Genomic DNA, 25,381 nt, shown 5'->3' on the forward strand with positions numbered 1-25,381 from the left:
AATGTAAAGTTCTGCATCTGATTAAACTGGCAGAGTCACTGGTAGAGAAGGATCTGGGTGTACTTGTAGATCACAGACTTCAGAATAGCATGCAATGTCAGGCTGCTGCTTCCAAGGCCGGCAGGATATTGTCATGTATAAAAAGAGGCATGGACTCGAGGGACAGGGACATAATACTCCCCCTTTATAAAGCATTAGTACGGCCTCACCTGGAATATGCTGTTCAGTTTTGGGCACCAGTCCATAAAAGGGACACTGTGGAGCTGGAAAGGGTGCAGAGAAGCGCAACTAAACTAATATGGGGCATGGAACATCTATGTATATCTAATTAGTTATGAGAAGCGATTAAAGGAGTTACAATTATTTAGTCTTGAGAAGAGACGTTTAAGGGGGGATATGATAAATGTATATAAGTATATTAATGGCCCATACAAAAATATGGAGAAAAACTGTTCCAGGTTAAATCCCCCAAAGGACGAGGGGGCACTCCCTCCATCTGGAGAAGAAAAAGTTTAGTCTCAAGGGGCGACACGCCTTCTTTACCATAAGAACTGTGAACTTATGGAACAGTCTACCTCAGGAACTGGTCACAGCAGGAACAATTAACAGCTTTAAAACAGGGTTAGATACATTCCTGGAACAAAACAACATTAATGCTTATGAAGAAATATGAAATCCCATCCCTTCCCCAATATCGCGCCACACCCCTACCCTTCAATTCCCTGGTTGAACTTGATGGACGTATGTCTTTTTTCAACCGTACTAACTATGTAACTATATAACCCAAAACACATTGGTATATAACAAAATACAACATAACTTTTTAGTTATAACATTTTATAGAATAGGTTGTTGTAAGAAATATCACAACTATTTCTACATAAATATAACGTAGCACAAGTCTTACCAAACATACTGGTAGCACAGCCGACTACCACTAGGAGAGGTAAGGTCGTGGTAGGGTGTTCTGTTTAAATATTTTTTTTTTACTTTTTTTTCTTTTTTTTTATTTTTTGGTCTTTTTTAACAAATGCGATGAGAGGCCTTTCCCCAGTGATCTTTTGATCACCCATATAATACATTGCAATAGTGTTATAGTGTAGTGTATTATCGCTGTCAGCATTATGTTGACAGCCCGTTTTAATTATAGCTTATGTGAGGGGAGAAATGGGTTATTTTTTTATATTCTTTTTTTATATAAACATTTATTTTTTTGTAGGGGTTGGGGTGGGGTTAATTATTTTATAAATTGTTTATTTTTAACTTCATTTACATAGGATCCGGGCAGAATACATTGGCATCTATGATGACGGTAATGTACGCTTGGAACCTCCGGCAATAGTTATTCCGGCTGAAAATTCCTAGCTAGCCTTTAAGTTTTTTTTACAAAGGGGACTTTTAACAGCGATCTTAAGATCGCTCATATAATACACTGCACTAGTATTAAAGTGCAGTGTATTATGCGCTTCATGATTATTTCAACAGGCTATGTATTATTATGGCTATAGTCTTTTAATATATAGTTTTTTAATTCTCATTATTTTTATAATTATATACTTGTAGCAAAAACAAATTATTGATTTTTCTTTACATTACAGTTATGTTCTAAATCTGCAGTCAGTTTGTCTAAAGGAAACTTGTAAACCTTGGGGTAAGTCGGGTCTATTCTATTAAATATTGATAAAGGAATTCCTACAAATAAAAAACAGATATTAAGGATCATAAATGTTCCTATTCTCTGTACCTGAGACATGGTTGTGTTATATAAGAAGCTGTCCATAGACGATATGCTTATTAACACCACATTTGTGGTCGTTGCTACATGACTGATATGCGTACAACACTAGTACTAACCTAACAACCAACTGTAACCAATAACCTATCAACCTCAACTAAGCAGTCTGAAGTGTGCCATAACTGCGGCGTAAAGAATATGCCTGGAAAAGAGGGCATACCCTGTGGTAAGTGTGATGAAATGAAAAGGGGGGGCGGGTGGGAGCGAAGAACCCACAGCGTCATTGAAGGGGGGAGAGCCGTGGGTTCTTATGGTCATCCCGCTCCTCCCACAATTACAGGCCAGCTGCGCAGGCCTTACCATTTGTGGTCGTTGCTACATGACTGATATGCGTGCAACCCTAGTACTAACCTAACAACCAACTGTAACCAATAACCTATCAACCTCAACTAAGCAGTCTGAAGTGTGCCATAACTGCGGCGTAAAGAATATGCCTGGAAAAGAGGGCAAAACCCGGATTTAAACAAACATTTGTTTATTGCAGATTACAACACAAGAGACTGGAATGCGCTAGCCATTTCTTTGCGAGGGTTAGGGATATACTGCATGTAGCATCCGCATTTCCAACATCCTAATTTCATGATTACGTGGGCTGGGACCCCGTGCTTAGAAGCGGCTGTAGCTGCGCCAATACGGAAGGAGTGACCGGATAATGAAGTCGGGTCTCCTCCCAGCGACCTGACCAAAATGCGTAAATGTTTGATGAATTGAGAAGTAGTTAGCGGGTTGGATCTGAAATGGAGTAAAGGGTCGTCAGCTGATAGGTTAACACAGGCATTCAACAATTCACGGAGGACTGTGACAGGACACCATTTGTGCACGGTGGGGAAAACCGGACAATCACAGTTTGACCCGGGGACGAGGTCTTGGTCTGACTGAGGGACAGCTCAAAATGATCAGAGACATGTGACAGCTGACTGACCTTAAGAAAGGGCGCGTTGACAGTCCGAGCAGTACACTCACCCGGTCTGAGAAACCCATAATAGGCAAGGTACATGGCCGCTATCAATGTGAGGCTATCACGAATACCCAATGGTGCGAAGTCTAACAAGTCGGACAACTGCCTGAACATGTTGCCTGTGATTGGTTGTCTGACTGGGCTGCGAGGGACTTCCTTCTTAAGGATGCCCTTCAGAGCGGACTTCACCAAGCGAGAAGAGAGTATAGAGTAACTACGGGTATTGGCCAAGGATAAATGGTGTTGGATACCGGCTAGATAACTCTTAATAGTATTGTGGGATAAATGCAGTGTGGTATGGCAAAACCCGACATATGCTAATAGGAAGGGAACTGAAATCTTGTCGCCTTCAGCGTGCTTGGATCTGAATTTGGAGAATGAGTTCCATACCGTACCGTGTATTTGCGGACAAGGAATCACTGACCAAACGTTTGGCTATCCGAAGGTGCTGGTTCAGTTCATGACTAGTGAATGGAATGGGGGAACTTGCGCCCCTATGGAATCTGCTTCTGGCATCACCTGAAAGAATTGTGACAGGTTGTTCCTAACTAACAAACTAACCGTCTAGCCAAGCTCATTTATCTATAACATAGCTGACCGTCTAACACCAGGACAGAGAGAGAGTATCCGAAGACGTGTCGGATGAGAATTGTATACATGACTGGACCTAGACAAGTACGAAACGTTATACAAGTACCTTAACAACCTAGAACACCCTGAAGAGCATCTTTAGGAACGAGACTACACAGAGAAAGGAGTGCATCGACAACGCAAGCAATCACAACCTGAAAATGTGTCAGGTTCATGAGGTGATTACTTGGAGAACAATGTACGACACTTTAAACCAGAACAAAGGGAAAGTATCCGAAGATGTGTCGGACGAGAATCGTATGCGTAACCGGGCCTAGACGAGTATGCGCCCGGTGACAAGTGCGAAGCGTTATACGAGTACCATATCAACCTAGAACACCATGAAGTACATTTTTGGGACATGACTACACAGAGAAAGGAGCGCATCGACAACGCAAGCAATCACAACCTGAAAGCGTGTCGGGTTCATGAGGTGATTACTTGGACAACAATAAACAACTCTTTAAACCAGGACAGAGGGAAAGTATCCGAAGGCGTGTCGGACGAGAATTGTATGCGTAACTGAGTCTAGATAAGTGTGTGCCCAGTGGTAAGTGCGAAAGTTCATACGAGTACCATGACAACCCAAAACATCGTGAATTCCGTTTTTTGAGAACGTGACTATATCGTAAAAGACGTGCACCGACAACACAAGTAAACACAACCTGAAGACGTGTCAGGTTCATGAGGTGATTACTTGGATAATAAAACAAATCTTATCACCTATGTGTGGCATTATTGCTGTTCTGAAGGCGTGTCAGTAACAACCGTGCAACGTACCCCCTGCAGGCGTGGCAGGCATGATGGGTATACATCACCTATGTGTGGCGTTATTGCTGTTCTGACTGCGTGTCAGTAACAACCGTGCAACGTACCCCCTGCAGGCGTGGCAGGCATGATGGGTATACATCACCTATGTGTGGTGTTATTGCTGTTCTGAAGGCGTGTCAGTAATAACAATTATGCGACGTACCCTTTCTGCAACATGACAGGCTTAACAGGTAAACACCACCTATGCGTAATGTCAGTGTCGTTCAGAAGGCATGTCAGTACCAACGATAATGAAACATACCCCGTCTGCAACGGTTTACTGGGTAAGCCCCGCCTGTGCGTCGTGTAATTGTCGTTCTGAATATGTGTCAGCAGCGACAACTGCTATGTATCACCCTGCCTATATAAAGATGCGTGCAGAACGACTACGTGTGAAACTTTCGTGAACCGCTATGCATGGCTGTACCACCAACTTGATGAACCTATACTCGGGCCAACCATATACGCGTATAGACCACCAGTGAACGCCTGAAGCTAACCACGACCGATGGCAGAGAATATGCCGGCAAGTAGTAACTATTGTGACCACATACCTGCGTACGGGGCCACACCCCATGTGCTGTATGAGCATGTGTGCTGCACAAAACTGCGGGCGTACGAACTTCACAAATAGCGCAAGCGCATGTACAGAACACATGCCACGAGTGCACACGCAGCCTGATTCCCGCGTGCACCCGAGTAATATAACCCTACAAACATGCGTGATACAAGTCCTGCGAGCGGGTGTGCAGCACAATCCTTATGAGTGCATATTCAGTAGTAATCCTACGAGCGTGGGGGCCATGTAATACTATAAACGTGCGTACAGTGTGACTCGTATGAGCGTGTACATAGTATGATTCCTATGAGTGTGTACAACATGACTCCTACAAGAGCGTGTGTAGTATGAACCTTGCAAGCGAGTACAAGCGTGTATACCACGTAAACCTACGAGCAAGTGTACAGTATGAATGCTACATTGGTATGCACCGCATGAACTTTATGAATTATGCGAGCGAAAGTACCGTATAAATGCTACCGGCGAATGTACTGCATAATCCTAACGCGTGTAAAGTAAGAATCCAACAAGCGTGTGTACAGGATATCCTACCAGTGTGTACTGTGTACGGCATGAATCTTATAAGTATGTACGCAGCATAATGCTACAAATATGTACAAGCGTGTGTATAGAGTAGATGCTACAAGCATGCACCCAACAAATATGCTCAAGCGTGAGTGCGGTATGAATGCTACAAGCAAGCGTACAGCATGAATCCTAAGGGCGAATGTACAATATAATCCTACAAGCGAGTGTACAGTATGAAACCTGTAGGCAAGTAAACGGCATAAACTCTACAAGTGTGTACAGTATGAATCTTACAAGCGTGTGTGCAGTATAAAACTTACAAAGGGGGTGTACAGTATGACCCTAAAAGCGTGTGTACGGTATAAAACTACAAGCGCGTAGAGAACGAATGAACCCTATAAGCGTGTGTGGCGTATAAATGTTACCGGCATGAATCCTACCAACGTGCATGGGTACCAGGATGTGTACAGCATGAATCCTACGGCATGATTCCTATAAGTGAGAATCGTAGCTCCACAACAGCTGGAGGCACACCGCCCGGAAACACAGAAGTATAAATATAAAATAAATGAAAAGAAAACTGTGAGGAAGTTAGTTTAAGAGACAAAGGTTGGAAGTGAGCGCAGCTGTTGGTGTAGCGTGCCTTAGACTGACCAGATTGGCAGCTGTGGGGGTGAAGCATAAGGCCACAGGGTGGGGCGGAGCTGTGAGTCCGATTGAGTGTAAAGGTGTGCAAGTCTCAGTATACCGGAGACACATATAGATTCTCCCAGCGGCACAGAACTACAAAATGTGAGAATGATATATATGTGCAGGAGGCTGTTCACATAGAGCGGTAATGTTATACATGTGCAGGAGACTGTTCACGTGGTGCGGAAATGATAAAATATGCAGGAGACTGTTCACATAGTGCGGTAATGATATGCATGTGCAAGAAGCCTAACACACAGTGCGGTAATGATATGCATGTGCAGGAGACTGTTCACATAGTGCGGTAATCATATACATGTGCAAGAAGCCTATCACATAGTGCGGTAATGATATGCATGTGCAGGAGACTGTTCACATAGTGCGGTAATCATATACATGTGCAAGAAGCCTATCACATAGTGCGGTAATGATATGCATGTGCAGGAGACTGTTCACATAGTGCGGTAATCATATACATGTGCAAGAAGCCTATCACATAGTGCGGTAATGATATACATGTGCAGGAGACTGTTCACACAGTGCGGTAATCATATACATGCGCAGCAAGCCTATCACATAGTGCGGTAATGATATGCATGTGCAGGAGGCTGTTCACATAATGCAGTAATCATATACATGTGCAAGAAGCCTAACACATAGTGCGGTAATGATATGCATGTGCAGGAGGCTGTTCACATAGTGCGGTAATCATATACATGTGCAAGAAGCCTAACACATAGAGCGGTAATGATATGCATGTGCAAGAAGCCTAACACATAGTGCGGTAATCATATACATGTGCAAGAAGCCTAACACATAGAGCGGTAATGATATGCATGTGCAAGAAGCCTAACACATAGTGCGGTAATGATATGCATGTGCAAGAAGCCTATCACATAGTGCGGTAATGATATGCATGTGCAGGAGGCTGTTCACATAGTGCGGTAATCATATACATGCGCAAGAAGCCTAACACATAGTGCGGTAATGATATGCATGTGCAGGAGGCTGTTCACATAATGCAGTAATCATATACATGTGCAAGAAGCCTAACACATAGTGCGGTAATCATATACATGTGCAAGAAGCCTAACACATAGCGCGGTAATGATATGCATGTGCAGGAGGCTGTTCACATAGTGCGGTAATGATATGCATGTGCAGGAGGCAGTTCACACAGTGCAGTAATGATATACATGCGCAGCAAGCCATTCACATAGTGCGGTAATGATATGCATGTGCAAGAAGCCGAATGCCGATATGTAATTCAATAACCTGGGGCCGGGCTGACCAAGGGTTTCCCTGAACTCCGGCTCACCTCCGGAGTCCGGGAACAGCCAGCGTTACCCCCGGTCAGCCACGGCCACTTACCACCACCATGCCGACTGAAGCGACCTTCCAGTCAGCTGACTCGTGCAGTCAGCTGACCGGTGGGAACGTGACTCCACCTCCTGCCGACACCATGTGACAAACCCTCAACCGAAGAACCCACAGCGTCATTGAAGGGGGGAGAGCCGTGGGTTCTTATGGTCATCCCGCTTCTCCCACAATTACAGGCCAGCTGCGCAGGCCTTACCATATATGTTCATGTATAAGGTGGAGACTATGACATCTCTGCAGGTCTAGATATTACATCTAGCCTGATTGTTATCAGTAATTAATATAAATATTGATTACCTGTCCTGTGGTTCCTTTTTTGCAGTTGACGGGGGTATAGGTCACTTTCACCTTCTCACCGAACATCAGTCACCTGTAAAAAGACACAGGTATGATAACATGTTCCTGATACATGCTACAGACGCTAATATATATAACACTCTAGGGCCAGAACTACTTATCTCAGGGATTATGAAACCGCATAAGAAAAAGGAACAAAAAAAAAAATGGAACACATTGGGATTTAGATGATAGGGATTTTTATTTCTATAGTAGTGCAGTGTACTACTCCTCCCATCATCCCAGGATGATGTTGACGCAGACTATTGACAGGTTTTTGGAGGGTTTGTTTTTGTAATGTTTGGGTTATGTCTTAATTTTCATTTATTTATTCATACATTTTAAGGGTAATATATGTTTTCTTTGGGGGAGGGGGCAGAAAATTTTATAAATTATTATTGTGTATTTCTTTTTTCAAAAGCATTTCTGCCTTTCTACTGTTTTTTTTTCTTTTTTTGTTGGTGGGGGAGGGGGGGGGTCAATAAATCATGTTATTACACTTTTTATTTTATGGGTTGTTTTTTTCACCCATATTCCCATTAGAGGGCAACCTTTCACCAAAGATCTGATTATTTCTATAAAACACTGCACTACTATTGTGGTGCAGTGTATTATTCCTCTCAGCATTATTCTGACAGGCAGTGCATGGTTATGGCATTGTGAGGGATTTTTATGGGGTTATATAGTTTTTGGGGGAATTTTTATATATTTTTTCTATTTTCTTAATTTTATATTTCATACTAAATATGTTTTTTTAGGGATATTTTTGTAGAAGTTTTTTTTCTTTTTTAATTATTTTATTAACCTTCTTTTTCTTTTATTGTTTTTAATGGAAATATGTCACCAGTGTCACCTACACAAAAGTGGCGGTACTGACAGATAGTGCAGGTGACACTGGTGACAACGGTACTTACCTTTTCCCGTTCAGTGGCGGGAATCTCCGGTGATCTTCTCTGTTAAGCTTAAGCTCTGGCCAGCTTGGTGCATGGGCGGAGCATAGGGACATCACCACTGCTGTTCTTTAGCAGCGGGACCAAGCAGGGAGCAGCAGCGGTGATGTCACTAAGCTCTGCCAATGCCCCTAGCCGCTGCTGCTCTCTGCTGGACTCGTAGCAGCAGTGACATTCCTAAGCTCCACTCGTGCCCCAAGCCGGGCCTAGAGCTGAAGCTTAACAGAGAAGATTACCGGAGATCCCCTCCACGGAACGGGACAAGGCAAGGAACGTTGTCATTAGTGTCACCTGCACTATCTGTTGGTACCGACAGGTTAGTGCAGGTGACACTGGTGACAAATTTCCTTTAACTATTCCCATCAAGGGACTTTGAGCAGCAATCTTTCGATAGCTATGTAATAATACACTGCACTAGTGTCTTAGGCCTCTTGTCATTATTCTAAAAGAAAATGTATGGTTACAGTATTGTCAGGGGTTTTGTTTCGGGTTTTTGGTTTTTAAATTTTTTTTCATTTTTTAATACGTTTTTTTTTAGGGTGTTCTGTTTAAATATTTTTTTTAACTTTTTTTTTTATTTTTTATTTTTTGGTCTTTTTTAACAAATACGATGAGAGGCCTTTCCCCAGTGATCTTTTGATCACCCATATAATACATTGCAATAGTGTTATAGTGCAGTGTATTATCGCTGTCAGCATTATGTTGACAGCCGGTTTTTAATTATAGCTTATGTGAGGGGAGAAATGGTTTTGTTTTTTTTTATTCTTTTTTATATAAACATTTATTTTTTTTGTAGGGGTTGGGATGGGGTGAATTATTTTATAAATTGTTTATTTTTAACTTCATTTACATAAGATCTGGGCAAAATACATTGCCATCTATGATGACGGTAATGTACGCTTGGAACCTCTGGCAATAGTATTTCCGGCTGAAAATTCCTAGCTAGCCTTTAAGTTTTTTTTTTTACAAAGGGGACTTTTAACAGCGATATTAAGATCACACTGCACTAGTATTAAAGTGCAGTGTATTATGCGCTTCATGATTATTTCAACAGGCTATGTATTATTATGGCTATAGTCTTTTAACCCCTTCACGACGAGCGACGTACATGTACGGCGCCGCGAAGTGTCACTTGGCGCGCGGCGACGTACATGTATGTCGCGGGGTTCCGGGAGCGCCGCGTCACCATTAGCGGTGATCGGGCCGGGATGGCTGCTGTTATCTAACAGCAGCAATCGCGGCATATCGCCCAGGGGGGTCCTAAGACCACCCCATATCGGTGATCGCCGTGATTGGCTGGTAAATTCTTACCAGCGAATCACCGATCTTCCGGCCATTCGGGTCTCTGGAGACCCGGTGACCCGGAAGATAAGGGTGAATGACGCTGTATGACACAGCGCCAATCACCCTTGCGGTCAAGGAGGGAGGTGGCATGGGTGCCACCTCCCGATCGATGTGATTGGACGGCGCGATCTGCCGTCCAATCACTGCAGCGGGGGGAATATGAATTTCTGTCCCTCCGCTCTGCCCACTCACTTCAGTTCGGGTCAGTGAGCTGAGCGGAGCGACGGGACCCCGACCTGCTGCGGGCTTGCTGGGACTTGCAGTGCGCGGCGATCGTTGGTGAGTGGTGAGGGACAGGTTGCAGCAGGAGGCAGGGAGAGCTTAGGGAGGGAAAACAGCTTCACCCCCTGTACTGTCTGGGTCATCTGCCCGACCCAGACAGTACTTTAGGGTGCTGCTGCCTCACCCCTGTTTTTTGGGGGTGTAGGTTTTTTTTCCAAATTTTTTCCTCTTTTTTTTTCTTATTTCCCTTTTTTATTTATTTATTTTTCCCCCATTTTTTTTCTTTAGCGTTTTTTTTTTTTTTTTTTGTGGTCCGTGTCACCAGCAACTGTTTGGTGCTGCGCAGCCGACCATGATTGCTGATCAGTAATCTTTCACTGATCAGCTTTTTTTGTATTTTTTTTTTTATTCAGCATTTTTTTGGATTTTTTTTATTCCAGCATCTTGCCGGCGTTGATCAGTGAAGCACTTTACTGATCAGCAATCAGCTTTTTTTTTTTTGCGTTTTTTACTGTTACTGTAAAAAAACACAACACTACACTACACTTTGAAATAAAGTTAAAGTAAAAAACACACACACCCTTATACATATCGCCCCCCAACCGCCCCTAACACCCCCCCCCGTCCCCCCATGTCTAGGAGGGTATATTCGGTGGAGGAGGCATACGCCATTGTTGCCTCCGACACCGAATCCTCGAGTGATGGAGAAGACGAAGACCCCTCTTTCCTTATTTCTTCGTCTTCCCCCTCATCATCCAGTGAGGATGAGCCCCCTAGAAGGCAGCGACGCAGGGCAATGCCAGTAGCCCCCCAAACTAGCGTCCCTCTTCCTAGTGCTAGCTCCCATGTCCCCCATACTATTGACCCTGTCCCCCTTATAGATGACCCCGTCTGGACCCCAGTTCCGGACAATTATGAGCCACGGATTCCTGGGTTTGTGGGAGACCCAGGAATCCAATTTGACACAATAGGCCTCACTGAAATAGACTTTTTTTTTTAAACATATTTTTATTAAATTTCCAAATTTTCCAACAACACTCGGACAGTGTCCGAGGCAATCAAACAATAATATTAGAGCACACATTATACGTTCTTTGCAAGCCTCATAAAATAACCCCAACCCTCCCCCCTAAACAACAGAATTCCCTCCAGCAATAGGAAATGTAAACAAGATGAAGTTCGAAGTATGCAGGCATCAACCATTCCCCCCAGTACGAAGCATGGTCCATCCAGGCATCCCACCTCCATTGCAGTGCAACAAACAGTGGCCCCACCCTGTCTCACTCCCTACATTAGTGGACCTTGAGTCTCCCCAAGGTACCTGCTATCTCCCTGTTGAGGTACCAAGTTGTGTCCCGGAACACCACCATGATCCGTCTTATCTCATCGTCAGTGAGGAAGATTGTCATAAACGTCCTCCATTTTTTAAAGAAACCCTTGGCCGATTTGTCCTTAGTCCTCCCCAACTCTGTGACATCAAAAAATAAGTACTTTTTTGTCTGTAAGAAAACCTCTGAGATTGTGGGCACATCCTGCGTCAACCAGTGTGACAGTAAACATCTCTTCGCCACCAACAACAGCATATGAATAAGCAGCGGAATGGTCATGTCGTCAAGAGCTATATGTAATACTATGAGTTTAGTGTCTAACGTGAGGGATAAGTTCAGTTTCCTATTTAACAATGAGACCAAGTCCCCCCAGAAGTCTTGTGAACATGGGCAAGTAAGTAGACCATGAAGAAGGTCCGTCTTATATTCTCCGCATTTGGGACAATGATCGATCCTATCAGGGTGGTCCGGCGTGCGCGTAAAAGAGAATCCATATGTGGCATGATGCATGATTCGGTATTGCGTTTCTCTCCAGGTCTCGCACACCACTGCCTTGCACACCCCAGACCACCCCTCCAGGATCGGTAGTGTGAGAGAGCGTTCACCCAATTTAGTTTCCCAGTATCGAAACAAAGAATCATGTAGCGCTTCAGCACCCTTTCTATTAAGGTATCTGTATAAGGCAGACAGTGAGTGGTTCGCCCTATCAGAGGAGATAAAGTCGTCAAAAGAGGTGTGGGAGTGTTCTCGTGTGAAGTCTCGTAGTCTAGAAAAAAGGAAATTCTTGATCTGACAATAGGGAAGGAAGTGACTATCAGGCAGCCCATAAGCAGTCATTAGTTCCTCAAAAGTGAGCAGTCGTGGTTCTGAGGCATGGAACAAATGTCCAGCATTGAGAATACCAACCTCCCTCCATCTATGGTACATACTATTGTCCATCCCTTGCAAAAATTCTGGGTGTCCCCATAGCGACATATGTTTGCTTTAAGAAAAGGGAAGATTCATTGCAGCCCGGCCTATTTTCCAGGCGGCAATGGTGTCCCGTAAAATGACGCTATGTTTAATGGGACGAGGCAGCGCCCCAAATTTGGTATGTAATAGGGCACTGAGATTCCAGGGTCCCAATAGAGCGGCCTCGATAGTCGTGTTAGAAAACTGGGTCCCCTGTCTGAGCCAGTCAATGCTATGTCTGAATAAACAGGCCACATTGTAATGCCTGATATCCGGCAGGTTGAGGCCCCCTTTGTGTTTAGGTAGCATCAGTTTTCTAGCCGCTATACGGGGTCGTCTACCGGCCCACAGGAATCTAGTGAAGGCCGAGTTGAGCAAGGTAACATCGCGATGAGGTAGTAAGACAGGAATCGTCTGTAGGGGATACAATAATTTCGAAAAATTCAACATTTTTAGTAAATGGCTTCGGGCTAATAAAGGGAGAGGCAGCGATTCCCACCGTCTCAACTCAGCAACCACTTTTTGAATCAATGGGGGAAAATTTAAGGAGTACAAAGAGGAGGCCGTCCTGCCCACTTTCAGACCCAAATATTTAATAGAATCCGTGGACAATGATATGGGTAAAGGGAGATCAGCCTCCCTGAGAGCGCACTGATTAGGAGCCAGATCAAGCAGTACACTTTTAGAGATATTGACCTTGTAACCGGATGCGGTCCCGAAGTCAGATAATAGATCAAAGATGAGTGTTAGGGATTCTTTAGGGGCGTCTAGGAAAAGAAGCAAGTCGTCAGCAAAAAGGGCATGGGTGAGCTCCTGTCCTCCTATTTTAACACCCTCAATACCTTCCACTGAAGAAAGCACTCTGGAGAGAGGTTCAATGACCAGGTTAAAAAGTAACGGGGAAAGGGGGCACCCCTGTCTGGTACCTTTATGCGGGGAGAAGGGCGAGGATAAAAACCCTGGAGTGGCAATCCTAGCAATCGGGGAGGAATATAGCGAGCGTAAGTATGCCAGAAAAGGACCTTCAAATCCCATCCTCGCCAAGACCGACCACATCCACTCCCAGCGTACATGGTCAAAGGCCTTTTCCGCGTCAATAGATAGCAGAGCTGGAGAGGGGTGGGCAGCCGTGCGAAGATGTATTTCGTCAAGGACAGAGATAACCTTGCGAATATTGCTCACTGCCGATCTACCTTTAACAAATCCTACCTGGAGTGGCGAGATGATCCTGGTTAGGATCAGTGCCAATCTGTCAGCCAGAATTTTTGAAGCAAGCTTCAAATCAATATTGATTAGGGATATCGGGCAATAGCCATCTGGGGATGACCAGTCCTTTCCGGGCTTCGGCAACACTTTAATGTACGCCGTGTTCATTGTCTGCGGGATGGGGGCGCCCTTGTAGGTATGAATTAAATAGGGACAGCAGAGGAGCAGTTATCTCCCCTTTTAGAATCTTATAGAAGTCGCCGGTGAACCCATCAGGTCCCGGCGCTTTCCCAGCCACCAGCCCTTTGATTGCTGAGTGCAAGTCATCAGTTGTGATAGGAGCATTTAAGTGAGAGAGTTCATCAGCAGAAAGAGTAGGCAGGTTTGCCATCCCTAACCAATCTCTAGACGTTGGAGCAGGTGAGGGCTCCCGCGTGTAGAGATCATTATAGTACGAGCGCAGGATATCCGAAATTATTTTAGGATCCCTGTGCAACGTGCCACAATGATCCTTCAATACTGGAATCTGAGATCGAGGCATCGCACCCTTCGCAAACCTGGCCAACAGTCGGCCAGGTTTGTTACCGTGTCGGAATAGTGACGCCTCAAACTGGTTCCTATGAAGGTTGTCTCTCTTTTCGAGCCACGTGCCATAGGCCAGTTTAGCCGCTTGCCAGACTTCTTTAGTGACTGGAGATGGAGAGGCAACAAAGGCAGTATAGGCGGATCTAAGGGCAGTCCCAAGAGCAGCAATCTGAGCATGTACTTTGCGCTTGAACGTAGCCGTATAGGCCAAAACCCTACCCCTCAAGACAGCCTTCGCCGCATCTCAGTACAATTGGGGGGAAGAAGCGTGTGCCCCATTGTCAGCAGCATACTCAAGCCACCATCCCTTAAGCAGGGATTGGAACTGCTCATCCCTAGCTAATCCGGAATGGAACCTCCATATAAAATCAGTGCCCCGGGGAGTGAAGTCAGTCAAGTGCAATGAAATAGGGGAATGATCAGATATCACCATGTCCTCCATGGTCAAGCGCTGCACCTTTGGGAGCAACGAGCCAGACAGAAAGCAGTAATCAATCCTGGACCACGAGTCCTGTGCGTGGGAGTAATGACTAAACTCCCTCGCCTCGGGGTGCAGCACTCGCCATGCGTCCATGAGAGCAGTCTGGGTCGCCCACCCAGTCAAAAGAGAGTAACCTGATCGTCGTATAGGAGGGTGTGGTCGGTTGCTACGTCGGTCCTCCAGGTCATGCATCACCGCATTAAAGTCACCAGCCACCACCTTCAAAGACACAGCGCTAGTGTCCAGTCGTCGTTCTAAACTGTCTAGAAAAGAGGAAGTATCATGGTTAGGACCATAAACATTAACAACGTCAATATCTGCCGAAGCTGTCCTGATAGTAGCAGAGCAAATGCGTCCCTCTTCGTCATTGGAAACCCGTAACACCTCCCCTTGAAAGGCCTTGTGAAATAATATCAAAACCCCCGCTTTGTGGTTCCCCGCTGGTGAGCCTTCCACTCTCCCTACCCACCATTTGCACATACGGAAATAGTCAGATTTGTCAAGATGTGTCTCCTGGAGAAGGGCAATATCGACAGACATTCTTTTAAGGTGCCGTAGGACCATGCTTCGCTTCTGAGGGGATCTAAGACCCTTTACATTCCAAGTAACAATGCGCATTTCTAGTATACTTAGATAGCTGTAGGAAAAGAAATAAAAACCCAAATAAGAAACTAAACTACTAAAACAAGCCTGACCCTCCTCCTCCCCCCCTCACCCCAACTACCCCGCAATAAGGGGATCAAACTTTCGCAGACACCAGGAATAAACCACTCATTCCTGGATTCTCCCTGCCTATTAGACTTCCTCTATTCCCATACAAAAGAGACCCACCGGAGAGCCGCACCCCCTCCCCCCTGTGGAAAGGTATACAAGTAGGAAATGGATATCCACCCATCTGAACCACGGCAGTAAAATGACGGCTGTCATCCCCAAACGTCCCAATCCCTCTTGAGTTATACCCCGAGGAGACCACCCTTACCGTTACAATAAACATCCCGTGAAGGAGCATGCAATGTGTCAAACGGAAGGGTGTAGGGCCCCCCATACCTCCCAGTGGCCCCTTCCTTCCCGTCTGAACCACTAAATGCCCCCAGTCTGGAAGTCCTGTTCCCAGCTCATTAAGCAAGGTATAAGGTAAAAGCCCTCAACCAACCCAATATAGTAACCGCAGAGTGCAGAATAAGCAAGAGGGTAAATGTGTCATCATTCCCCCCCCCTTTCCCCCCCCCCTCGACTCCCACTCCCCTAAACATAACCGTAAAACAACCAGGTAAGGAAATAAAGCATAAGATCATACAAAAAAGGCCACCTTCCCCCCATCCCTCCCCAACCCTCCCCCCTCCCGCAACTTTGGAACCAGTGTCCAGTGTGACAGACCGAAGGACTCCAGGGGTAAAATCAAACGGTAATATAGGCCCCAATCAGAGGAACATGTCCACAACCCTCAGTAAAAGTTCCAAAGAAAAAGGACAACTCAGACAGTGGAAAAGTACCGTACAGTCCCGGTATTGTGCGTCAGTTCAACCTTGATCAGGCAGTGCCGGTCCCCTGTTCCTACTGCCTCTCGGAGAGAGCTGCCAATCCCGGGAATGTTGCGAGCATTGCCATGAGTCCTCCTCAGGGCCCCGAGTCGTGTGAGGATCCGGGGCGTCGATGCGATCCAGGCGAAGAGGGTCAGGTGGCAGTCGCAGTTGGTGTCCACCATTCCCTGGCGGGGAAGATGGTGTGCGAGTCGGTGAGTGAAGAAACGCCCGGAGAGCCGTCGATGCTTCCTCAGGGGTCTGGTAGGTAGATTGCGTGCCGTCCGGGTAGAAGACCTTCAATAGGGCCGGGTAGAGGAGAGCAAACCGCATACCCTTGCAATGTAGAGCGGTGCAGGTAGGGGCATATAGTTTGCGCCATTTAGAGACCTCCGCTGAGAAATCGCCAAAGATCAAAAGCCTTGCGCCATCAAATATCAAAGGACCCTTCCTTGAGCAGAATGCTCGCAGTATGGCGACCTTGTCAGTGAAATCCAGGTATTTGACAATTACCTGGCGGGGTCGGGGTCTGTTGTCAAGTCCCGGCTGTGTAGATTGCTCGCGAGTGGCGCGCAGGTCAGGGCCAAGACGGTGGGCTCTCTCCACCTTGCAGGGCCACGGCAAGCCCAGAGCCTTCGGCAAAGCAATTTCGCAGATATAGCCCAGGTCTCTGGATGGGACCGTCTCAGGAAACCCTACGATCCGCAGGTTGCTCCGTCTGGACCTGTTTTCCAGATCCTCGACCTTGTCACTCAGTCTTTTACATTCAGTCTCTAGAGTGAGAATTCGGCTCACCGCGTTAGAGGTGGTGTCTTCAGAAGAGCCCACCCGGTCTTCAATCTGCACCATGCGGGTCTCATGCTGTGCTGCTTGCTGTTGCAATTGGGCCAGCGTCGTCTGGATAGTGGCAATGATGGCTTCCTGCACTTTAGGGGCAATCGATTTAGCCACTTCAGTCGCCAATCTGGCATAGTCCAGCTGTGGGAGGTCAAAGTCTTCGCCCCCATCCATAGATCCCGTTTCAAAAGGGGACGGGGAAGTAGCGCGGCTGGAGGCGGGGGACGCCGCCATGATGCGCGTGCTGCCGCGGGAGCCCCCAGGTTTCTGCCTCCGTTTCTTTGAATCTGTGCGCCCCATAGGCAGCAGGAACTTGTCCATAGAGCTAGCCACCCGTAGTCTTGGCCAGAGAGGTTGCAGCCTCGGTGTTTGCGGGTAAATAGAGCCGTGGAACGGTGTGCGGGTCGGGAGCTAGCTCTCCGTGCGTCTTCACTGCATGGCGCCGGAACCGGAAGTCGAAATAGACTTTTTTACGTTCTTTTTCAGTGAGGACTTTGTCAATTTGATGGTGGCGCAAACTAATCTTTACGCCCAACAATATTTGACCCAGAACCCTAACAGTTTTTTGGCTAGGCCCGACAGAGGGACCCCTGTCAATGCAGATGAGATGAGGATATTTTGGGGCCTTGTTCTGCATATGGGCCTAGTGAAAAAACCTAGCATTCGCCAATACTGGAGTAGGGATGTTCTTTACAACACCCCACTGTACGGTATGGCCATGAAAAGGGATCGCTGTGAAGCTATCCAGAAATGTTTGCATTATGCAGATAATGCAACATCTCCGCCTAAAGATGATCCCACCTATGACCGCCTGTTCAAAATACGGCCGGTCATAGATCATTTTACCACTAAATTTGCAGAGGCCTATGTCCCCCAAAAATATATCGCCATTGATGAGTCCCTTATTAGTTTGAAAGGATGGCTCCATTTCCGACAGTACATTCCCAGTAAAAGGGCAAGGTATGGCGTGAAATTATACAAGCTCTGTGAGAGTACCTCAGGGTACACTTACAGATTTAGGGTATACGAAGGGAAGCATTCCTGCATTGAACCCCCAGAATGCCCCCCCATCCTGGGAGTTAGCGGGAAAATTGTGTGGGAACTGATGTACCCACTGCTTGATAAAGGTTACCACTTATACGTGGATAACTTTTTTATACAAGCATCCCCCTCTTCAAGTCTCTTTCCGCCAGAGCCACTGTTGCTTGTGGCACTGTGCGGAAAAATCAGAGAGGCCTTCCAAAACATCCTATAAAAACACCAATCCCTAGGGGTGAAAGTAGGGCCCTTACTAGTGACAATATATTGCTGGTCAGATATAAGGACAAGAGGGATGTCCTTATGCTGATCACCATTCACAGTAATGGCAGCACCCCTGTCACTGTACGAGGTACCGCAACACCGGTCCTCAAACCGGATTGTGTCCTGGGGTACAATCAGTATATGGGAGGAGTTGATCTCTCAGATCAAGTCCTCAAACCATATAGCGCCATGCGCAAAACCAAAAAGTGGTACAAAAAAGTAGCGGTGTACATGGTCCAGACGGCATTGTACAACGCTTTTGTACTATTCCGGAGCGCAGGCAATAGGGGAACATTCCTTCATTTTCAGGAGGTAGTAATCAAGGCCCTGATCTTTGGCGACCAGGACAGAGCGGGTCCAAGTACCTCTGGAACTGAAGGCGCCCATATTGTACCAGGGCAACATTTTCCAGGACAGGTCCCACAAACTGGAAAATCGTCACGGTCCCAGAAAAGATGCCGAGTCTGTTCTAAAAAAGGGAGAAGAAAGGACACCACTTTCCAGTGTGACACCTGTCCTGAAAAACCAGGCCTCTGCATCAAGGAATGCTTCAAGGCGTATCACACGTCTATGGAGTACTAAATTTAAAATTTTCCCCATTTTTATCTTTCCCGAAATTATCTGCGCTTTGTACATGAGCCATGCGGCGTTGTACAGCGCTTTTTTTCTTTTCCAATGCATTGGTGACGTTGTACAGGAGCCTGGGACCACGGCTATGTACAGCGCTTTTCCGATGCATTGGCAACACAGGGACTTTTCAGTCCCTGGTTGTAATAATCCCCAAAAAGTCTCAAGAACGTTGATCCAGGGATTAATTCTAATTGCCATATTTGGAGTCGGGAAGGAATTTTTCCCCCTGGGGCAAATTGGCATCCGCCTCAAGTTTTTTTTTTGCCTTCCTCTGGATCAACACAGTAGGGCAGTGTTTCCCAACCATGCTGCCTCCAGCTGTTGCAAAACTACAAATACCAACATGCTGGCAGTCACAGTTTGGCAACAGCTGGAGGAACCCAGGTTGGGAAACACTTCAATAGGGGAAGGTTTACTAACTGCAGTGTTTTGGTACACCGCATGTAAGTAAAACTCTGCAACTATCAGCCACCCCTATGCAAATCACTAATTTAGGCCTCAAATGTGCATAGCGCTCTCTCACTCCTGAGCCCTGTTGCATTTGCCTGGCAACAGTTTAGGGCCACATAAGGGGCATTTCTATACTCGGGAGAAATTGCTTCACAATTTTGGGGGGCTTTTTCTCCTTTTACCTCAAAAAAAAAAAAAAAAGAATGTGGGCTACATATGCATGTTAGTGTAAAAAAAAAAGAAATTTTCTACACTAACATGTTGGTGTACCCCCATACTTTTAAGTTTCACAAGAGATAAAAGGAGAAAAAGACCCTCAAAATTTGTAAAGCATTTTCTCTTGAATACAGAAATACCCCATGTGTGGCCATAAAGTGTTCTGCGGGTGCACATCATGGCTCAGGAGTTAGAGAGCACCTGAGGCCTAAATTGGTGATTTGCACAGGGGGGGCCAATAGTTGCAGCATTTCAGACATAAACCTAAAACAAAAACCACCCACATGTGACCCCATTTTGGAAACTACACCCCTCAAGGAACGTAACAAGGGGAATAGTTAACCCTAACTCCTCACAGGTGTTTGACGACTTTCCGTTGAAGGGAGATGTGAAAAAGGAAAATTGGATTTTTAACACTAAAATGGTGCTGTTACCCCAAATTTTTATTTTTCACATGGGGTAATTGGAGGAAATAGACCCCAAAATTTAAAGCCCAATTTCTCCCGACTCAGAAAACACCCCATATGGGGATGATAAGTGCTCTACTGGCGCACTACATGTCTCAGAAGGAAAGGAGCAAGAATTTTGCTGAAATTTTACTCCTTCTCTTCTGAGACCTGTAGTGCGCCAGCAGAGCACTTTTCACCCCCATATGGAGTGTTTTCTGAATCGGGAGAAATTGGGCTTAAAATTTTGGGGGGTATTTTCTGCTTTAACCCTTTTGTAAAAATGTAAAATTTTTGGGAACCCAAGCATTTTAGGTAAAATTATTATTATTTTTTTTACATATGCAAAAGTCGTGAAACCCCTGTGGGGTATTAAGGTTCACTTTACCCCTTGTTACGCTCCCCAAGGGGTCTTGTTTCCAAAATGGTATGCCATATGTTTTTTTTTTCTGTCTTGGCACCATAGGGGCTTCCTAAATGCGGCATGCCCCCAGAGCAAAATTTGCTTCCAAAAAGCCAAATGTGACTCCTTCTCTTCTGAGACCTGTAGTGCGCCAGCAGAGCACTTTTCACCCCCATATGGGGTGTTTTCTGAATCGGGAGAAATTGGGTTTAAAATTTTGGGGGGTATTTTCTGCTTCAACCCTTTGTAAATTTTTGGGAACCCAAGCATTTTAGGTAAAATTATTATTTTTTTTTTACATATGCAAAAGTCGTGAAACCCCTGTAGGGTATTAAGGTTCACTTTACCCCTTGTTATGTTCCCCGAGGGGTCTAGCTTCCAAAATGGTATGCCATGTGTTTTTTTTTTTTTGCTGTCCTGGCACCATAGGGGCTTCCTAAATGCATATGGGGTGTTTTCTGAATCGGGAGAAATTGGGCTTCAAATTTTGGGGGGTATTTTCTGCTTTAACCCTTTGTAAAAATGTAAAATTTTTGGGAACCCAAGCATTTTAGGTAAAAATTTTTATTTTTTTTTGCATATGCAAAAGTCGTGAAACCCCTGTGGGGTATTAAGGTTCACTTTACCCCTCGTTACATTCCCCAAGGGGTCTAGTTTCCAAAATGGTATGCCATGTGGGTTTTTTTGCTGTCCTGGCACCATAGGGGCTTCCTAAATGCGGCATGCCCCCAGAGCAAAATTTGCTCTCAAAAAGCCAAATGTGACTCCTTCTCTTCTGAGACCTGTAGTGCGCCAGCAGAGCACTTTTAACCCCTATATGGAGTGTTTTCTGAATCGGGAGAAATTGGGCTTCAAATTTTGGGGGGTAGTTTCTGCTTTAACTCTTTGTAAAAATGTAAAATTTTTGGGAAAACAAGCATTTTAGGTAATTTTTTTTTTTTTTTTACATATGCAAAAGTCGTGAAACCCCTGTGGGGTATTAAGGTTCACTTTACCCCTTGTTACGTTCCCCAAGGGGTCTAGTTTCCAAAATGGTATGCCATGTGTTTTTTTTTTTTGCTGTCTTGGCACCATAGGGGCTTCCTAAATGTGACATGCCCCCCAAAAACCATTTCAGAAAAATGTTCTCATCAAAACCTCCTTGTCGCTCCTTCGCTTCTGAGCCCTCTACTGCGCCCGCCGAACAATCTACATAGACATATGAGGTATGTGCTTACTGAAGACAAATTTAGTTACAAATACAAGTAAAAATTTTCTCCTTTTACCGCTTTCAAAACTCAAAAATTGGCTCTACAAGAACATGCGAGTGTAAAAAAATGAAGATTTTGAATTTTCTCCTTCACTTTGCTGCTATTCCTGTGAAACACCTAAAGGGTTAAAACGCTGACTGAATGTCATTTTGAATACTTTGGGGGGTGCAGTTTTCAGAATGGGGTAATTTATGGGGTATTTCTAATATGAAGACCCTTCAAATCCACTTCAAACCTGAACTGGTCCCTGAAAAATAGCGAGTTTGAAAATTCTGTGAAAAATTTGAAAATTGCTGCTGAACTTTGAAGCCCTCTGGTGTCTTCCAAAAGTAAAAACACGTCAACTTTATGATGCAAACATAAAGTAGACATATTGTATATGTGAGCCAGAATTTTTTTTTATTTTGAATATTCATTTTCCTTACAAGCAGAGAGCTTCAAAGTTAGAAAAATGAAAAATTTTCAATTTTTTCACCAAATTTTGGGATTTTTCACCAAGAAATGATGCAAGTTACCACCAAAATTTACCACTATGTTAAAGTAGAATATGTCACGAAAAAACAATTTCGGAATCAGAATGATAAGTAAAAGCATTCCAGAGTTATTAATGTTTAAAGTGACAGTGGTCAGATTTGCAAAAAAGGGCTTCGTCCTAAAGGTGAAAATGGGCTGCGTCCTTAAGGGGTTAATATATAGTTTCTTAATTCTCATTATTTTTATAATTATATATTTGTAGCAAAAACAAATTATTGATTTTTCTTTACATTACAGTTATGTTCTAAATCTGCAGTCAGTTTGTCTAAAGGAAACTTGTAAACCTTGGGGTAAGTCGGGTCTATTCTATTAAATATTGATAAAGGAATTCCTACAAATAAAAAACAGATATTAAGGATCATAAATGTTCCTATTCTCTGTACCTGAGACATGGTTGTGTTATATAAGAAGCTGTCCATAGACGATATGCTTATTAACAACACATATATGTTCATGTATAAGGTGGAGACTATGACATCTCTGCAGGTCTAGATATTACATCTAGCCTGATTGTTATAAGTAATTAATATAAATATTAATTACCTGTCCTGTGGTTCCTTTCTTGCAGTTGACGGGGTATAGGTCACTTTCACCTTCTCACCGGACATCAGTCACCTGTAAAAAGACACAGGTATGATAACATGTTCCTGATACATGCTACGGACGCTAATATATATAACACTCTAGGGCCAGAACTACTTATCTCAGGGATTATGAAACCGCATAAGAAAAAGGAACAAAAAAAAATGGAACACATTGGGATTTAGATGATAGGAATTTTTATTTCTATAGTAGTGCAGTGTACTACTCCTCCCATCATCCCAGGATGATGTTGACGCAGACTATTGACAGGTTTTTGGAGGGTTTGTTTTTGTAATGTTTGGGTTATGTCTTAATTTTCATTTATTTATTCATACATTTTAAGGGTAATATATGTTTTCTTTGGGGGAGGGGGCAGAAAATTTTATAAATTATTATTGTGTATTTCTTTTTTCAAAAGCATTTCTGCCTTTTTACTGTTTTCTTTTTTTTGTTGGTGGGGGAGGGGGGGGGGTCAATAAATCATTTTATTACACTTTTATTTTATGGGTTGTTTCTTTCACCCATATTCCCATTAGAGGGCAACCTTTCACCAAAGATCTGATTATTTCTATAAAACACTGCACTACTATTGTGGTGCAGTGTATTATTCCTCTCAGCATTATTCTGACAGGCAGTGCATGGTTATGGCATTGTGAGGGATTTGTATGGGGTTATATAGTTTATGGGGGAATTTTTATATATTTTTTCTATTTTCTTAATTTTATATTTCATACCAAATATGTTTTTTTAGGGATATTTTTGTAGAAGTTTTTTTTCTTTTTTAATTATTTTATTAACCTTCTTTTTCTTTTATTGTTTTTAATGGAAATATGTCACCAGTGTCACCTACACAAAAGTGGCGGTACTGACAGATAGTGCAGGTGACACTAGTGACAACGGTACTTACCTTTTCCCGTTCAGTGGCGGGAATCTCCGGTGATCTTCTCTGTTAAGCTTCAGCTCTGGCCAGCTTGGTGCATGGGCGGAGCATAGGGACATCACCACTGCTGTTCTTTAGCAGCGGGACCAAGCAGGGAGCAGCAGCGGTGATGTCACTAAGCTCTGCCAATGCCCCTAGCCGCTGCTGCTCTCTGCTGGACTCGTAGCAGCAGTGACATTCCTAAGCTCCACTCGTGCCCCAAGTCGGGCCTAGAGCTGAAGCTTAACAGAGAAGATTACCGGAGATCCCCTCCACGGAACGGGACAAGGCAAGGAACGTTGTCATTAATGTCACCTGCACTATCTGTTGGTACCGACAGGTCAGTGCAGGTGACACTGGTGACAAATTTCCTTTAACTATTCCCATCAAGGGACTTTGAGCAGCAATCTTTCGATAGCTATGTAAGAATACACTGCACTAGTGTCTTAGGCCTCTTGTCATTATTCTCAAAGACAATGTATGGTTACAGTATTGTCAGGGGTTTTATTTCGGGTTTTTGGTTTTTACATTTTTTTTCTTTTTTTAATATGTTTTTTTTTAGGGTGTTCTGTTTAAATATTATTTTTTAACTTTTTTTTCTTTATTTTTTCTTTTTTGGTCTTTTTTAACAAATACGATGAGAGGCCTTTCCCCAGTGATCTTGTGATCACCCATATAATACATTGCAATAGTGTTAAAGTGCAGTGTATTATCGCTGTCAGCATTATGTTGACAGCCGATTTTTAATTATAGCTTATGTGAGGGGAGAAATGGGTTATTTTTTTTATTTTATTTTTTTATATAAACATTTATTTTTTTGTAGGGGTTGGGGTGGGGTGAATTATTTTATAAATTGTTTATTTTTAACTTCATGTACATAGGATCCGGGCAGAATACATTGCCATCTATGATGACGGTAATGTACGCTTGGAACCTCCGGCAATAGTTATTCCGGCTGAAAATTCCTAGCTAGCCTTTAAGTTTTTTTTACAAAGGGGACTTTTAACAGCGATCTTAAGATCGCTCATATAATACACTGCACTAGTATTAAAGTGCAGTGTATTATGCGCTTCATGATTATTTCAACAGGCTATGTATTATTATGGCTATAGTCTTTTAATATATAGTTTTTTAATTCTCATTATTTTTATAATTATATATTTGTAGCAAAAACAAATTATTGATTTTTCTTTACATTACAGTTATGTTCTAAATCTGCAGTCAGTTTGTCTAAAGGAAACTTGTAAACCTTGGGGTAAGTCGGGTCTATTCTATTAAATATTGATAAAGGAATTCCTACAAATAAAAAACAGATATTAAGGATCATAAATGTTCCTATTCTCTGTACCTGAGACATGGTTGTGTTATATAAGAAGCTGTCCATAGACGATATGCTTATTAACAACACATATATGTTCATGTATAAGGTGGAGACTATGACATCTCTGCAGGTCTAGATATTACATCTAGCCTGATTGTTATCAGTAATTAATATAAATATTAATTACCTGTCCTGTGGTTCCTTTCTTGCAGTTGACG

The sequence above is a fragment of the Hyla sarda genome, chromosome 13, assembly GCF_029499605.1.
Source record: "Hyla sarda isolate aHylSar1 chromosome 13, aHylSar1.hap1, whole genome shotgun sequence".
NCBI lineage: Eukaryota > Metazoa > Chordata > Amphibia > Anura > Hylidae > Hyla > Hyla sarda.